At 47.2% G+C, this 14,381-nt stretch overlaps 1 long non-coding RNA gene across 2 annotated transcripts in view; it reads left to right on the plus strand.

Annotated features, from left to right (window-relative positions):
- The first annotated feature begins 460 nt into the window (after nucleotides 1-460).
- LOC115943368 (uncharacterized) overlaps nucleotides 461-14,381 on the plus strand; it is a 29,374-nt gene continuing 15,453 nt past the window's right edge. The window contains exons 1-3 of one of the 2 annotated variants that reach the window (XR_014141247.1): nucleotides 461-1,315; nucleotides 6,633-6,748; nucleotides 9,856-10,033. This is a non-coding gene — a long non-coding RNA (uncharacterized LOC115943368). The remainder of the gene's footprint in view (nucleotides 1,316-6,632; nucleotides 6,749-9,855; nucleotides 10,034-14,381) is intronic. The other variant, XR_004077948.2, reaches the window with a different exon arrangement.

Genomic DNA, 14,381 nt, shown 5'->3' on the forward strand with positions numbered 1-14,381 from the left:
AGATCAGAATATGGTGTGTTCTGACCTCCGGGCCTCTAGTTCCATCTGTATAAATAGCCCGGTGCTCAAAAAGCCGCCGTGAATGGCTTCCTTTTTCACTAGAGACCTTGGGCAAGGGGGGCGGTTTTGCCCATAATAAAGTCACCAGTATGTCTGTGGCTGTAACAGGCCCAGTCGTTTCTCGGCTGCCCACCCACGCACCGTAGCTTGGCGGCTCCGTAGGTATCCCTGTGCCCTCGCTGGGGGGAAGGCGGGGGAGGGCTCGGAGATTCCGGGCTCGGAGAGGTCCTAGGGCCCGGCACCTGCTCCTGGTCGCCGCGGGTTCGGGTCAGTGTCGACTGCCTGTCCTTCCGCGGCTGGGATCTGGACTGTGACATATGCTGCCCAGGTTTGTTTGTTTTTTTTTTTTTTTTTCCCAACAGCATCTGGAAGAGACGCTGGGAGGGTCCCAACAAACCACATGGTGTTCTCTGGAGGCCCAGCTGAGGCGCGTGGGCGGAAACGGCCCCTGGTCTCTGCTTTCTTTCTGCCTGAAACACTCACTGCGCATACCACAAGTTTTTTTCAGAGGTTAGACAAATTTGCATCCTTCTCCCCCAAGCTAGAGGAAGTGCTGGAGGAAGTCGTGTCTGAAAAGAATGGGGCGCAGGCTTAGGTTTGGAAGAGGGACTCTTCTTGGCGGCTTTCCCTGTAGCTAGAAACCCCAATTACCTTTAAGCCATTAACCCTGGAGGGCAGGCATCAGTGGTGGACCCACTTGGAGTTCATTAGCTCAGAAAGCCCGGTCTTTCTCACTCTTTAAACACGAGCTTTAAGCTAATCAGCGGCAGTTGTCCAAAGGTTCAGCTCCAGCTCCTTGGAGACGGCAGCGAATCACAGGACTGTGGCTCTGAACCCTGCGAATACAGGGCAGGGGCCCAGCAAGCAGCACAGAGGGTGTTTGGGGAGGGTCCTGGCCTTGACACTGGGGGCCGAGGGGGGGCGTCAGGAGGGAGAGGAGGTCCTCAGCTGGCCTTTTCGTTTTTGCCTGGAGAACGTGGGTGAGCTTGTCTTTGATCCCTTAACCGGTTCTGCTCTCTCTTCTTCCTGTCATGCATCCATACATTTAAGAGTTAGTCAAACCTCAAATTACACCGCCGGAGAACTGAGCTACCGCAAAGAAAGCAGTTAAATTATTGGCACAAAACGCAGGACGCAGGAGTGTATGTCGTGGAGGAACCACTAGTAAAAGTGGAAGGAAATGACTTTTGAAGATCTTGTTATCTGTGCTAAGAAACCTCAAGTGCCTACCAACCATTTCTGATCAAACCTCAAAGTAAGTCTGTGCCTGTCGTGGGATGTCGGGTGTCAGGAGGACTCTGCGGGGCCCTGTTATAGCTCAGTGTTCTGCCGCTCTTCAGCCCGGGCCATGGGATACTGAGATCAACCTTGCTCTTGGTTTCCATCAGGAACTCTCTGGGCCAAGCATGTCCCAAGCCTTGTTGAAGTTAAAGTTAGGGGTGTTTGTGCGGATGAGGTCTCATCAAGCGGTGCTGAGCTTTCTGCCCTCCCCCACCTCCTCTGTGGCTCCCCCTGCAATCTCTGGGTCTCATTCACTGCATCCGGGATTGGCCCCTGGTTGCTCTAGATTTTTCTCCGCTATGGTGCAGATCAGGTGCCCCCTTCCAAGGGCTTGTTGCCAAGGCCAACATCTCTGCCCCTGGCTTGCTTTCACACACCAACCGAATGCTTGGCACCATACAGACCTTCCCAATAACACCTTCTCCCGTTGTCGGAGTGACTGGGGGAGATGGAAAGCAAACATCTGTCCCTGCTGTTCTATAACCTGTGTATTTCCAAGTTTTCTCTGCCCACCGAAACAGTCTGAGCCTCACTCCTATGCAGGGCAGCAAGTCCAGCCCCTTCCCTGTATCTTTGAGGCTCCCTCTGGGACAGCTGAGAGATGCCACTCACCCACTGGCTTGTTCCAGAAGCCCACCGCTCAGGGCTTCTCCCTGGCCAGCTCTGGCCACGTTGCAGCTGCCTATCAGTGCTGCAGGGGCTCCCTCCAGTCCGCTTCTCAGGGAAGGAGGGATCCTGGACCCTCCCTCCCATTCTCCAAGAATGGCTAACACAAAGCTCTTGGGTTTAATGACATTTCAGGGCTTGAAGATAATCGAATGGAATAATAATGCAGAAAACAGAAGCAAAATCAACATGAGGTGTTTATGGACTGAATGTTTGTGTGCCCCTCAAAATCCGTATCTTAAAGCCTTAACCCCCAGGGTGGCCGATTTGGAGATGGAGCTTCTGAGGAAATAAGGTTAAATGTGGTAATAAGGGGAGGACTCTGATCCAATAGGATTAGTGCCTTTTTTTTAAAAATTATTTCCAATTTAACGTGATTTTCTTTCCACTTCTTTCTTTTTTTCTTTTTCTTTCTTTCTTTCTTTCTTTTTTTTTTTTGAAGTAGGCTCCATGCCCAGTGTGCTTGAACTCATGTCCCTGAGATCAAGACCTGAGCTGATATCAAGAGTAGGATGCTTAACCAACTGAGCCAGCCAGGTGCCCCGGGATTAGTGTTTTCTTAAGAAGACACCAGAGAGCTCGCTGTCTCTGCACATGAGCCTAGGCACATATGGGGAAAGGCCACATGAGCACACCATGAGAAGGCATGCCATCTGCTTGGCAAAGGGAGAGCCAAACCTGCTGGCATCTTGATCTTGGACTTCTAGCCTCCAGATTTGTGGTTTACGCCACTGGGTCTGTGGTATTTTTATTTATTTATTTATTTATTTATTTGACAGAGAGAGACAGAGTGAGAGAGGGAACACAAGCAGTGGGAGCAGGAGAGGGACAAGCAGGCTTCCCGCGGAGCAGGGAGCCCGACGCGGGGCTCGATCCCAGGACCCCGGGATCATGACCTGAGCCAAAGGCAGATGCTTAACCGACTGAGCCACCCAGGCGCCCCAGGTCTGTGGTATTTTGTTCTGGCAGCCCTGGCTCTCTGGGTCCTACCTTCCGGCTGTCCCACATTCACTACTGACCGTCGTCTAGAGGGTTCACTCCTGCCTGCCCCTTGATTGGCCAGATCAGCTCACGTGCTGGCTCAGAGACCCTCAGTCTCTTGCTTTTCCCTGTCTCCTGGCCCCAGGCGGAGGGAGTAAAATGCCATAAATAATCTCTACAGAGACCCCCTTGTCCAAAATGAAGATGGATTTTTATTTAACATCTCCATCTGAAGCAGTTTGATCTGGATGATGCCACTGGGTTTTCCAAGAACCAGCCTTGCTGGGGGAAACGGAGCATCTCCCTATCAGCCTTCTAGAATGCAGAAAGCACGACAGCTTCTTTTTCCCTTAATATTAAAAAACTTTTTTAGACATTTACAAAATTGATAGAATAGTACAAGGAACACTCACATACCCTTTCCCTAGACTTAACCATTGCTAGCATTTGCCGTGTTTGCTTTATCTGCGTACATAAAGCTGTGTGTGTGTGTGTGTGTGTGTGTGTGTGTGTGTGTGTGTGTGTTTGGCTGGTTCATTTAAAAGTAAGTTGTACACATCATGATACTTTATCCCTAAACACTTCAGCTTGCACCCCCTAAGAGTGAGGACAATTTTACAAATCACCACAGCATGAACACCCAGGGAAAGCAACATAAGACACACAGCTTTTAAAATAGCCCTTCCCTCGTTTCTGCTATGTGGTCCTCACACTTGAGACCACCGAGCAGTATGTGGAGTCAGTTCTTGGGAAATTTCAACTTTCCCATCCACATGGGGAATTTCCGCATCCACGTGGGGAAATAAGGTTACTGGGATCTTAAGTGTAAGACTGACTTAGGATCAGAGCAGAGGGTAAGAGTTACCTTAAAAGATAGGAGGGCTGCCAGATCTTCAACGTCTGACTGTGTGTCCAGATTAAAGGTAGTAACTTATCTGAAGGAAAAAAAAACGCTTCTGGGTCAAAAAAGGCCAGGGTCCAGAGCACAGACAAAACCCAGAGGCAGAGGTTGCTGTGTTCATCATGTGTCATTAAGATTGTCTTCTCTCCCAGATTGATCCAGGAAGCTGGGCGTTTCGGCTTTCTGTCTGTCTGTAAAACAAAATACATGTTTTTTGTTTTGTTTTTTGATTTTATTTATTTATTTGACAGAGACAGAGACACAGCGAGAGAGGGAACACAAGCAGGGGGAGTGGGAGAGGGAGAAGCAGGTTTCCCGCCGAGCAGGGAGCCCGATATGGGGCTCGATCCTAGGACCCCGGGACCATGACCTGAGCCGGAGGCAGATGCTTAATGACTGAGCCACCCAGGCGCCCCAAAACAAAATACATGTTTTTCAAAGGAAACCTGAAAATGTCTATCAGTGTCAGGAGGCTGTGAGTGGGAGCTCAGGGTTTCTGATCCCTGGGTGGTAGGAGAGTCACGGGATGGTTATTGCAAAGTACCAGAAATGTCCTCCTGTGGCTCTCAAGGCAGAAGTAAAACTTGGTTTTCAGGGCAAGCTCTGTTTCTGGGGTGCTCTTACCGTCACGCATTGTGAGAAAAGTGGGTATTTATGGGGGTAGATGGTATTGCTGGATATAGGTGAGGCATCCCAATATAAATATATAGATGGGGCTCTTCGGTGTTCTGAGTAACGGTAGGAAAATCCCCCCAAAGTGCAAGAGGGCTTGAGTATCTACAAAATACATTTTTCTCAATGTGAGGAGATTTGTCATTTTCCCTGGGAGGTTTGGAAGGGTTTTTTTGGCGGGGAGCCCTGGATGGGAGTCTAGGGACAGCAGAGAGGGGAGAGGCTCTCTGTTCTGAAGCTGGACTTGCAGGCACGCGGATTTAACGGTGTGTGTTTTGATGACCGTGGGCAGTCCCGGGGTCATAGACCTGGTGGCCGATTGGTCTGGGATTCTTTCACTTTTGATTGAGCCTCATGAGGAATCACTCTCCCCCCCCACCCTTTACAGAAGAAGGCCTGCAGGCCTTTATTTGCTGCCTCCATCATCCCCTGGCCCAGATAGGAGAAGAGAGCTACCTGGTGGAAAATGGTGGCAGTGAGCTTGCATCACTGGGGGTGGGGTGTGGGGAGGGGGAGGGGAGGAGGGGCCTCCAGGGTTTATGGATACCTAGGGGAAGCTGGATATCCAAAGGTGCCTGTTATTTCACCTTCTATTCAAACCCCAAATTCAAACCAACATTTAAATCATTAGAACAAAAAAAATTTTTTTTAAAGATTTTATTTATTTATTTGACAGAGAGAGAGGGAACACAAGCAGGGGGAGCGGGAGAGGGAGAAGCAGGCTTCCCGCCGAGCAGGGAACCCGATGTGGGGCTCGATCCCAGGACCCTGAGATCATGACCCGAGCCGAAGGCAGACGCTTAACGACTGAGCCACCCAAGTGCCCCTCATTAGAACAAAATTGTCAACATGTTTAGTTTAAGGCGTCCACTCCTTCGGCCAACAGTCTGTTGACCACCCCCCCCACCGCCCCAAGGAAGCCTCAGAAGCCAGTGAATAAAAGGTGTGGCAGTGAGGCCCAGAAAGATTTTTCTAGGACATTTGCCTGCGACAAAGCACTGTCAGAATATGGACTGTATTTCCAGGAAAAAAAAGGTGGTGGGCAGGAACACCATGAAATGGTTATTCCTGAGCGTCTTTGAGTCTTCTGGAAGATCGTCCTACACCCGACTCAGCCCTTTTGTTGTTTGGAAATGAGGACGTGTGCCTCCGTGTGTGGGATTTCTATTAAGCATGAAATGTGACCCCACAAGTACTATTTAATCCCGTAAGTACTGTCCATGTAAGAGTGGGCCTTGGCTAATGGGCTTCAGGGATTCCAGTTCCCATTTGAAAGGCCCTCTCTGAACAAAGAAAAGTGAGCAGGTTCTCCTGCCGTGATACCATCACACGTGGGATTGTCTTTGTTCCCTTCACTCAGACTCCCTGCTGGAAGAGCAACAGTTTTAGCTTCCTAGGGCTATTGTAACAAAGTATCAGCAACTGGGTAGTTTCAAACAACAGAAATTTATTCTCTCACAGTTCTTGTGGCCAGAAGTCTGAAATCAATATGTCTGCAGGGCCCCGCTCCCTCTCAAGTCTGTAAGGGAGAAACCTCCCTTGCCTCTTCTAGTTTTCGGTGTTTTCCAGGAATCTTTGGTGTTCCTTGGCTTCTACGTGCATCTCTTCAATCTCTACCTCTGCCCTCACAGGGCTGTGATGTCTGTATGTCTCTGTGTCTCTTCTTATAAGAACGCCAGTCATAGTGGACTAGGGGTCACCCTAATGACCTCATATTAACTTAGACCTGCAAAGACCCTATGTCCCAAACACCATATTTACAATTAATGGGGGTTAAGACTTCAGCACATCTCTCTGGGGGACCCATAACAGCAACCCTTAGATTATGACGTAGCTTCCATGGAAACTCCCTTCTGGGAAAGTATGTCTCTTGGTTCATACATACTTTAAGTATTCTAATTCCTGTGTCAGTGATTTCTTACTGTAAAATTTATAAACCTGACTTAGAGAATGGTTTCACTCTCCATGTAGCTGGGCTATAGGAAAATAAGGCACTGATTACATGTGGACCAGGGTTTTCTATTTCCAGAGAGGGTAATTTCTCAGTGTAAGCTAATAAATTGCCTTTCAGCTTTGATTCATCTCGTGATCTGTCTCTGCTAGAGAGGAGGAGCCACCATCTCTGTGCCAAAACCAAGTTTCTGAACTTTGGAGGCTGAGAAATAATCTTTGTGCTAATTTCCCAAGGTAATGAGCAACCTAAAGAGCATAAGACATCTGGGTATTCCCCAGGCCAACAACCCAATACTACACTTGTCATGTGGGTCCAATGTGAGGCCCATTATTAGTCTTGTTCTGGATTTCTAATATATGGGCTTTCGTTCTGGATAAGGAATAAGAATTCCAACGAGAGTCTGATCCCCTTGGTAAAGCAGACAAAACTCCTGACCACAGACAAAAAGAATTGATTAAAACCAAGAATGCTTCAGATCTTGTCTCGGATCCAAAGTTAGTAAGAAAACAGAAGTTTTCTAAGGAAAATTGGTAAGATTGTTGGGATAATGAAATAACCCAATACATCAGTCAAAATTTAACACTGATCATGGCACTCTTTCAAATCTCTGAGGTCATGAGATCAAACTTTGGCACATTCATTCTAGAGGACAGAAGAGTTTTCTCCTCCAGATTTAAGCCAATCAACTAGTGAGGAAACGCAGCACATAGGAATAACTTTTATGACAGGCAATGAATCTGGCTCCTTCTATGGCGATGAACCAGAGACACCTGCACCCTGTTGGGCTGAGGCAAAAGAAGTTGTGATGGAAACAGTGGTTGCGCTAAGGTGAGGACGTTAGTGAGGTCTGATGGCGCTCTTTGAAGGGAATGGCTGATGTGGGAACCGACTGGCAGTGGGGGAGGTTATTTAATTGGCCGGGGTCCACACGGCAGGCAGGCTTGCCTGAGGGGTCACACTGCAGGGCAGCTGGAAGACTCGAGTGTGCACAAGAGAATCACCAGGACAGCTTTCATTTTTTATTTATTTACTTTGATAGACAGAGCGTGCGCACAAGTGGGGGGAGGGGCAGAGGCAGAGGGAGAAGCAGACTCCCCACTGAGCAAGGAACCCGCCATGAGGGGCTCGATCCCAGGGCCCCAAGATCATGACCTGAGCTGAAGGCATACGCTTAACCGACTGAGCCACCCAAGCACCCCCAGGAGAGTTTTAAAAACACAGATTCTCATTTGGTACATCTGGGGTGAGGCCCATATATTTTGCATTTCTATTGAGGGTAAATATTGCTGGTCTGTGAACCCCATTTTGAGTAGCACAGTACTAGCAAACACTTAAAAGCTGGGAGTGACTACTGGAGTTGATTTTCTGTGGGAAGAGCAAGTCTCTAGAGAAAGTGAAGCTTGGGAAAGCGGCATTAGGCTCTGTATCGGTTAGCATGGTCAGCTGCTAATAGTAGACATCTGAGAGCCCGAAGTCCATCACACCTTGCAAGTGTAAAGCTTCTGAGGGTTTCCAGGGTTTTCTCAGTTGGGCAATGCCTCTCCGAGGGTAGAAAAGCCAGATGGTTTTAAATAGCTCTCTTTTTTTCAAAAAACACTGTCTGGGTTAGTTGGATTATAAGTTACAAGGACCTATCAGGGAGAATTATTTTGCCATCTCCCCTCATTTGGTATTGCCCAGCCAGTTAGCATTATTATTATTAAATAATGATGAAAGTTGTAACTACCCTTTACAGCATGCCAGCTACGAGTCAGATGAAGTGCTCACCAGTTACGGTGGGGCGGGTCATTCTTGTTAAACATCTGTAGGGATATGGTATTGTGCTGGGGTGTTTGTCGAATCAAAGATGACACGGTACCTCTCCCAGGAGTGTGAATACTACTTGAACATTATGGAGGAAAACAGAATTTTTTATATTAGAATAAGTATGCAAATATTGCAGCATAAAGGGCAATCTTCCATCCCCCATGCTCTTACAGTTGACATTGACACTCTTCCCATACAGTGGTTGGGTCTATGTCTATTTTCCTTGGACCTAAGTTGGCCTTTATGACTGTATCAATAGAGTAGGGTAGAAATGTCATGGTGTGACTTCTGAGGCTAGGTCATAGAAGCGCCATGTTGTCTTGGGATGCCCCTGGAACCCACTCACCACGCTGACAGTATGCTGAGTAGCTTAGGTAGAAGCCCGTGTAGAGAGGAGCTGAAGCCCCCAGCCCTGACCTCCCATCCTACTCCTAGCACTAACTTTCCAGGCATGAGAATATGACATCTGGGAAGTGATCCTTCAGTCCCTCATTGGGCCACCCCAGTTGCTACTGTGTGAAGTAGACATGAGTCTTCCCTTTTAAGCACTGTCCAGATTAGACACTTGGGAGATAAAGAAGTGATTGCTGTTTTAAATCCACTAGGTTTTGGAGTGGCTTGCTTGCAGGAATACATAACTAGATCGATAGGGGCTGATCGATTGGTAGTTCTATGAAATGCCATGGAAGTAGTGATTCATCAGCAAGCCAGGAAGGATCCCAGGCATCCTGTGACCCTGTCATTCCTCTACCTATAAACTATGGGTGGAGGAGTACCAGAGCATGCAAGAGGAGTGGACTTGGGTTGGAGGCCGCTGAGGCAAAAAGAAGGAGAAAGTGTATTCTCTATGCTTACAAGGGGCAATGGGTCTTTTAATGTCCTTGAAGACCAGTTTTCCCTAGGAATGAATTAAGAGAAAAAAAAAAAGAGGAAATCTGCTTGGATTCACTTGAAATAAAGCTGCTGGAATGAAATCAGTGTAAACAAAAGACTTGGGGAAAGGTAACAGTGGAGAGAAGAGATCAATCTTGGGTAGAGGCTTGCATTGCAATATGAAAATATTTTGGAATCTAAATGAAACAATAATGGTCATAAGCACTGGATGTTAGCTTCGACAGTGGAGGTTAAATGGCCTGAGTTCAAACTCTGTTGTGTAAAACTCAGCATCAGATGTGTCCCCTCACTCTCTGGTTCCCTGTCCTTCTGGTGTCCTGCTTTGAAGGCCAAAGCAGAATAGAAGGTAATTCCTCTTGTTGTGTCCCCCTGGAGCCAGGGAGGTATCTGATTCACACCATGGATCTTGGAAAACAGCTTGTTGATGGCGCAGATGAGGGCAAGCCTGTGGGGGTGAACCGAGTGCCCAGTGGTGCAGGAGTGCACCTGCAGAAGGGGAGGGCCATGGGCATGCGTGGCTGGCATATCGTGGGTAGGGATGCCAAGAGGTCAAGTTTCAGGAGGTCTAAGGCCTTGCTTAAGATCTTCTAACTCAAGTGCTGATAGACAGGAAGTCTAACTGGTCTTTTTCAATGAGCAGGAGAGTGACTGGCAGAAGAGGAGGGATTGAAGGGACCCAGATGACTCCCTGCGTGGAGAATGGAAGGGGCTGGGCCCGCATCCTGCAGAGCTGCATTCCACACCCTTCTGGGGCCGCCCCTTCCTTTTTGCCAATCCAGCCGAACACTGACAGCACAGCCCTGCTTGCCACACGCTCAGTGAGTTACCTCCGGCTAACCCAGCGTCAGCCAAGGCGGGGAAACCCCCCATGTGACCCTGAAATCAGAACATTTGCAAGCCACAAAGGATTTGGGCAAGGGAGTTCAACCCCTTCTCTTTTACAGGCAGGAGAACTAAGGATCCAAAATGATAAACAGCTCCTTAGAGGTGATGGTGAGCAGGGCAAGGAGACGCGTCTCCTCACCCTGATTTCCTCAGCCCACGCCCTCTGTGGCAGCCTCCCTCCAGAGGGCATTAAAGCAGACTTCGACAGGAGCAGAGCGGGGTTGGGGGGGGCGTGGGTTCTCTGCCATCTCCCTGCTCTGTCTCTGCTCCCCCTCCCCAAGGTGGAAAGAAGTGGATTTTCTACCCTCTTCATTCCTGTGATCATCTCCATCCTCCCCCTCACTGAAGAGGGGGGCATTTAGCATAATGACCCATTGAAGTTCTGCTTAGGGGATACCACCCAGATGACAAAAGAGACGTGTTGGTACAGTGGAGACCCCTTTCAGTAGAATGTGGGGAGCTGGGGGTGCTAAGGTTTGTTTAATTTTAAATATTCTGGCAAATCTGTTTTGAGGAGAGCAATCTTTATACTCCTGGGCAGGAGATTAGTCACGTGGCAAACAGCTCATGTCTGCTCAGTGACCTCAGATGGTGGACGGTTTTGTCACTGAATCTCACAGTTTGGTCTTTTCTTCCAATTTGGTCTTTTCTTATTTGTACTTTCAAGTTGTTTCTGATTTTAGAAAACGCCCGTCTTGCCTTTTCTCCTCCCAGCTTCAACCCCCCACCTCAATCACCTGGTTACTCATTTTCATTTAAAGACTCTTTATTTTTTGATTTTAAAGAGTTCCTAGAGCAAGAGGATTTAAAAATGTATGGGTTAAAATCCTCACTCCTTCCTCTGTCCTTGTTCTCCTCTCTTTGGGCCCTAAGTCTGGATAATTGTCATTAGATTCTTATTTATTTTTCCAGGACTCTTATGCAGATCTTATACCCCTTCTATTTCTTACACTGAAGATAGCGTACTATACTCACTATTTGACATCTTATGTTTTTCGCACATGTAGTACTTTATTGAGGTTGAATTTATATACAGTAAAATGTACAAAACAGTCAAGTGCATAAGCCAATGAAAATTTTTCTTTTCTTAAAATTTATTTTTCTTGGGTGACTTTTATTTTTTTATTCTTATTTTTTAAAGATTTATTTATTTATTTGAGAGAGAGAGCGTAAGCATGCACGTGAGCGAGAAGGGGGGTGTAGGGGGGAGGGGCAGAGAGAGAATCCCATGCAGACTCCCTGCTGAGCACAGGGCTGGATGCAAGACCCAGTCCCAGGACCCTGAGATCATGACCTGAGCTGAAATCAAGAGTCAGCCACTCAACCGACTGAGCCACCCAGGGGCCCCTCCTGGGTGACTTTTAAAAGCACCTTTATTGAGGTATAATTTGCAGATGGTAATAAACTGCATTTATATGTAAATACTTGGAACAATCCCCATGCCCAAGACCAAGACATCATACTTGGAAGTTCCCTTTTGCCTCTGAATTTTCTTATTAGCTACTGAGATAGAACAGATTGAAGAGTTGGGCTAAAGACATCTAACAAGCTGATTTACACTTTTACTGTACTTCTCAAGCCATCTCTAGTTTCTAAAGAGCCAGGAGGCAGGTAACAAAATTTAAGGCTTTTCTACTATGAAGTCTTATTAATCACCTCAATTTCCAACGCTTAAACATTTGACCTCAAGGGACTTTGATTAAGATTAATTGGAAGGTATTTGCTGTACAAAGCTTATTTTGTCTTGCTGTAAAGCTTCTAGTGTCCCAGCTTCTGAACCTGGGCAATTTGACTCAAAGAATCAAGGACTCTTGAGAAAACAAAAACCAACAGAACTTCCAAGGAACTCCAGGATTTTCTTTGTTTACGAGCCATAATTCTGGAAGGAAGGAAATGAACACTTAGCAAGCATCTTCTGTGTGCCAAGCCCTTTACATAAAATAAATCATGTAGCCCTCACAAATAACCTACAGCAGATGGGGTCACCACCCTGTTGCCAGAAGGGGAAATAGGATCTAAGAGTCTAAGCAACTTGTCCAAGGTGACGCAGCAAGTAGCCTAAGCTGGAATTGAAACCCAGGTCTCTACTCTTTTAGAGCCCGTCCTTTTCATATCATGGGTCTACCCTCTGCTCCCCACCCCCAGACAAATTATATTTAGATAGCCGTAGACACACACACACACACACACACGCATACATAGTAGGATGCGCTATATGTTACATTTTTAAAACTTCCAAATGCCTTAAACAAAATACACCAGTCTATAACAGAACACGGAGGCAAATGGGTCCAAATATATGGGTGATTGTAAGTTGCCACTGATGTCAACTGACATGCATTGAGTTGTTCCCAAGTTTTTCCATTAACAAGAACTGAGAAGTTACCATAGCCTGAGAACTGTGCTCTGCACCCTGGCAGTTGAAAAGTAACATCTCGGGGCAAAGACAGAATCATGTGTTTGCAGAAGCGAGGCACTGAGTGGGAGATCGTGTGTGGAGGCTGGGAGGACGGTGGAGTTCTAGAAAGGCCTGACTGGAGGAGGGAGGGGAATTGGAGCATTGGGTGTGTAGCTGGGGATCTGAATACCCAGAGCTTTCAAAGCCAGACAGTGACGTGTTGGCGAGTTGCTCGAGCTTACAGAGAGAGCTGATAAAGAGCTGGTAGCTGAGCGAGCATGAAGTGTTAGGCATCCTGCCTCAACTTCTGTATTCTTCAAAATCTGAAATCTTCGTGTTACAGAGCCAGCCTCAGTTAGCTGCGAATGAGGGGAACAAGGCCCACGGCATCAGAGTCCCATAGGGAAGCGTGACGCTCAAAGCAGGGGACTGACGAGTTCCACAGAGGGCCCGTTAGCAGAGATGGAGCAGGTCCCAAGAAAAGCAGCATCAGGGAACGGTGAAGCACCAGGAACAGCAAAGGCAGGAAGCCATGATCATCCCCAAGTGGGAGGGGCGGAGGTGCAGAGAGGGTGCCGGGGATGGGCAAGAGCGGTGGTTGAAGGAAGTGTACCGAGCTCCAGGTTGGGGAATAAATCCCCCATCCTCATTCACCCTGCGTCCTCTGCTCACTCCTCGTTCTTCTAATGGCCCAAACCAGGGGTCGCAGGAGCTTTGTGGGTACTGGGCTCAAATATCAAGCTCTGGGGGTACAGAAGGACAGAGGATGGGTCTGGAGAGACAGATGGATGCTATCCAGGGCAAAGCCTGTGCTGGGGGGATCTGGGAAGGCTTTTCTGGGCAGCGCATCAAAAGAGCTATTCCAGGTGCCCTAGAAGCTCAGAGTTTTAAATTCATTCCCTTTCATACTCCCAACAGCTTGCCCTGGTTCACAGCAGAAGCTTGATAAACCTGGGCCTTATTCTTAGTGTAGTCATCCTTCCCTGCAACCCCAGATACAGGGGCCAGCTGTTTAGCTCATGCCCTTGCTAAAGAGGCAGTCATGGGTCTATTCTTGGTGATCACATAGTGATGGGTTAACGACTTCATGGTCAAGGTAGTGGGTGCCCAGATAACCCTGAATGACAGTGTTGTTTATTGGTTCGAAAGAGGTCCTCCTCATTAACTCATTATCTTACTGGAGAGACAGTCGCGTTTGGGCTCCTGCTTTTCAGTGAGAATGGCTCTATTTCCGACTTGCTTGGAAACTATTATTAACTATTATTCCAAACAATGCGTTTGCATATTTGACAATCCGGAAACCAAATTTAGCTGTGCAAATTATAGACAACTGCTCTCTTATAATGTCACTGTGATGTCCCAATTTTTAAGAAATGGAAGATTAACAAAGATGGCTTTAAATGTTTAAAACAATATTTTATAGAAGAAACCATTTCCCCCCTGAAGATGCATAGATCTCTAAAATGTTCCCAGAGCGCTCTGGAAGTTAACTATGTAATGTTTCTTTCAGAGGAAGGGAAGTTTGCAGAACATTGAAGAGATGCCCAAACCCTGCAAAGCTATAGGCACCTTCAACTTGCTAAGGAATTATGTTGAAACTAAGAGAAAGTTAAGACGTAATTTAAATGATTTAAATGCCACCATTTTCCCTCTTCTCCAAAAACCCCCAAGACAACACTTATAATGTTAGGCTGACCTTTAGCATATGCGATTTTAATGAAAGACAAGACATTTTTCAGGTTCTGAGTACATCTCAAACCATTCTTTAAGTAGTGATTTCTTGTCAAGGCCCTTACACCGACTCGTGAAAAAGGGATATCTGACCTTTGAAAAATATTCCATGGGTCTGAATCATCTAAGTATATTGTAGCTTTATTCTTGCA

This window comes from Leptonychotes weddellii, chromosome 2, assembly GCF_054177405.1.
Source record: "Leptonychotes weddellii isolate Sample4059 chromosome 2, ASM5417740v2, whole genome shotgun sequence".
Taxonomy (NCBI): domain Eukaryota; kingdom Metazoa; phylum Chordata; class Mammalia; order Carnivora; family Phocidae; genus Leptonychotes; species Leptonychotes weddellii.